We start from the raw sequence: 3,933 nt of genomic DNA, 5'->3' as shown, positions 1-3,933 counted from the left end.
TACGGATGTATCGCTTGGGTTTATAACTAGTCATGTCGACCCGAGTTCTTTGTCGTTTGAACACTAGCAACATATTCATATACGTGAGTCAAAAGACGCAAACGGTCCCGACCAAGGTAAGGTGGCAGCCGTGGAGTTTACCGTGCGTGAGGACGCAAAGTGATGTGATGTGTTACACGCTAGGTTCTTATGACTCAGGATCGGGGTCCCGACATCAAACTTTGGATGTTTTGCATGCCTTTTATTTATTTTCTGGGACTAACTTATTAACTCAGTGCCAAGTGCAAGTTCCAGTTATTTCCATGTTTTTGACCCCTTCCAGAGGAGATTATGAAACGGAGCCCAAACGGAAGAAAATCCCCGAAAAGATTTTTTCTGGAACGGAAGAAGATCGGAGAGCTTGGGGGCCAAGCCAGAAGAGCCCCAGGGGCCCCATAAGCCCCCACCCCGCGGCCAGGGGGTGCGCCATCCAGGCTTGTGGGCCCCCTGGAGGTCCCCTAACCTATATCTTGCGCCTATAAATTAACAAATATACCCAAAAATATCACGGGAGCATCGTAATCACTTTTCCGCCGCCGCAAGCTTCTGTCTCAGCAAGATCCGATCTAGGGCACGTCCTGGTGCCCTGCCGGAGGGGGGATTCAGACACGGAAGGCTTCTCCATCAACACCATGACCTCTCCGATGATGCGTGAGTAGTTCACCATAGACCTACGGGTCCATAGCTAGTAACTAGATGGCTTCTTCTCTCTCTTGGATCTTCAATACAAAGTTCTCCATGATCTTCATGGAGATCTATCCGATGTAATCTTCTTTTGCGGTGTGTTTGTCGAGATTCGATGAATTGTGGATTTATGATCAGATAATCTATGAATATTATTTGAGTTTCTTCTGATCTCTCTTATGCATGATTTCATATCCTTGTAATTCTCTTCGAGTTGTGGGTTTTGTTTGGCCAACTATATCTATGATTCTTGCAATGGGAGAACTGCTTGGTTTTTGGTTCATATCATGCGTTGACCTCACCCAGTGACAGAAGAGGTAGCGAGGCACGTATCGTGTTGTTGCCATCAAGGGTAAAAAGATGGGGTTTTCATCATTGGTTTGAGATTATCCCTCTACATCATGTCATCTTGCCTAAAGCGTTACTCTGTTCGTCATGAACTCAATACACTAGATGCATGCTGGATAGCGGTCGATGTGTGGAGTAATAGTAGTAGATGCAGAAAGTATCGGTCTACTTGTCTCGGACGTAATGCCTATATGCTAGATCCTTGCCTTAGATATCGTCATGACTTTGCGCGGTTCTATCAGTTGCTCGACAGTAATTTGTTCACCCACCATAATACTTGCTATTTTGAGAGAAGCCTGTACTGAACACTATGGCCCCGAGGGTCTACTCCACACCATATTTTCAGCCTTACACTTTTTACTTCATTGCACTTTCCGCCTTCAGATCTCACTTTGCAAACAATCTTGAAGGGATTGACAACCCCTTTGAAGCGTTGGGTGCAAGCTTCTTTGTGTTTGCATAGGTACTCTGGACTTGACGAGACCCTCCTTCTGGATCGATTCCTTGGTTCTCAAACTGAGGGAAATACTTACTGCTTCTGTGCTGCATCACCCTTTCCTCTTCAAGGGAAAAAACTAACACAAGCCCAATCTCCGTCAATGTGTCAATTTCTGGCGCTTTTGTTTGAGAAGTAGCAGCCCCCTAGGCGCGGCCTGGGGGGGGGGGCGACTAGCAGGCTTGTGGGCCCCCTGTGGCTCCTCTGCCGTACTTCTTCTCCCTATAAATCTCCGAAAAATCCAAAACCACGGGAGAGAGCCACGAAAATACTTTTCCGGCGCCGCAAGTTTCTGTCTCCGCAAGATCCCATCTAGGGCACGTCCTGGTGCCCTGCCGGAGGGGGATTCGGACAAGGAAGGCTTCTTCATCAACACCATTGCCTCTCTGATGATGCGTGAGTAGTTCACCATAGACCTTCGGGTCTATAGCTTGTAGCTAGATGGCTTCTTCTCTCTCTTGGATCTTCAATACAAAGTTCTCCATGATCTTCATGGAGATCTATCCGATGTAATCTTGTTTTGCGGTGTGTTTGTCGAGATCCGATGAATTGTGGATTAATGATCAGCTTATCTATGAATCTTATTTGAGTTTCTTCTGAGATCTCTTATGCATGATTTCATATCCTTGTCATTCTCTTCGAGTTGTGGGTTTTGTTTGGCCAACTATATCTATGATTCTTGCAATGGGAGAACTGCTTGGTTTTTGGTTCATACCATGCGTTGACCTCACCCAGTGACAGAAGAGGTAGCGAGGCACGTATCGTGTTGTTGCCATCAAGGGTAAAAAGATGGGGTTTTCATCATTGGTTTGAGATTATCCCTCTACATCATGTCATCTTGCCTAAAGCGTTACTCTGTTCGTCATGAACTCAATACACTAGATGCATGCTGGATAGCGGTCGATGTGTGGAGTAATAGTGGTAGATGCAGAAAGTATCGGTCTACTTGTCTCGGACGTAGTGCCTATATGCTAGATCCTTGCCTTAGATATCGTCATGACTTTGCGCGGTTCTATCAGTTGCTCGACAGTAATTTGTTCACCCACCATAATACTTGCTATTTTGAGAGAAGACTGTAGTGAACACTATGGCCCCGAGGGTCTACTCCACACCATATTTTCAGCCTTACACTTTTTACTTCGTTGCACTTTCCGCCTTCAGATCTCACTTTGCAAACAATCTTGAAGGGATTGACAACCCCTTTGAAGCGTTGGGTGCATGCTTGTTTGTGTTTGCATAGGTACTCTGGACTTGACGAGACCCTCCTTCTGGATCGATACCTTGGTTCTCAAACTGAGGGAAATACTTACTGCTTCTGTGCTGCATCACCATTTCCTCTTCAAGGGAAAAAACTAACACAAGCCCAATCTCCGTCAATGTGTCAATTTCTGGCGCTTTTGTTTGAGAAGTAGCAGCCCCCTAGGCGCGGCCTGGGGGGGGGGGGGGGGCGACTAGCAGGCTTGTGGCCCCCCTGTGGCTCCTCTGCCGTACTTCTTCTCCCTATAAATCTCCGAAAAATCCAAAACCACGGGAGAGAGCCACGAAAATACTTTTCCGGCGCCGCAAGTTTCTGTCTCCGCAAGATCCCATCTAGGGCACGTCCTGGTGCCCTGCCGGAGGGGGATTCGGACAAGGAAGGCTTCTTCATCAACACCATTGCCTCTCTGATGATGCGTGAGTAGTTCACCATAGACCTTCGGGTCTATAGCTTGTAGCTAGATGGCTTCTTCTCTCTCTTGGATCTTCAATACAAAGTTCTCCATGATCTTCATGGAGATCTATCCGATGTAATCTTGTTTTGCGGTGTGTTTGTCGAGATCCGATGAATTGTGGATTAATGATCAGCTTATCTATGAATCTTATTTGAGTTTCTTCTGAGATCTCTTATGCATGATTTCATATCCTTGTCATTCTCTTCGAGTTGTGGGTTTTGTTTGGCCAACTATATCTATGATTCTTGCAATGGGAGAACTGCTTGGTTTTTGGTTCATACCATGCGTTGACCTCACCCAGTGACAGAAGAGGTAGCGAGGCACGTATCGTGTTGTTGCCATCAAGGGTAAAAAGATGGGGTTTTCATCATTGGTTTGAGATTATCCCTCTACATCATGTCATCTTGCCTAAAGCGTTACTCTGTTCGTCATGAACTCAATACACTAGATGCATGCTGGATAGCGGTCGATGTGTGGAGTAATAGTGGTAGATGCAGAAAGTATCGGTCTACTTGTCTCGGACGTAGTGCCTATATGCTAGATCCTTGCCTTAGATATCGTCATGACTTTGCGCGGTTCTATCAGTTGCTCGACAGTAATTTGTTCACCCACCATAATACTTGCTATTTTGAGAGAAGACTGTAGTGAACACTA

The sequence above is a fragment of the Hordeum vulgare genome, chromosome 3H (assembly GCF_904849725.1).
Source record: "Hordeum vulgare subsp. vulgare chromosome 3H, MorexV3_pseudomolecules_assembly, whole genome shotgun sequence".
In the NCBI taxonomy this organism is placed as follows: domain Eukaryota; kingdom Viridiplantae; phylum Streptophyta; class Magnoliopsida; order Poales; family Poaceae; genus Hordeum; species Hordeum vulgare.
The sequence above is the reverse complement of the archived record's forward strand: the minus strand, read 5'-3'. Positions refer to the sequence as shown.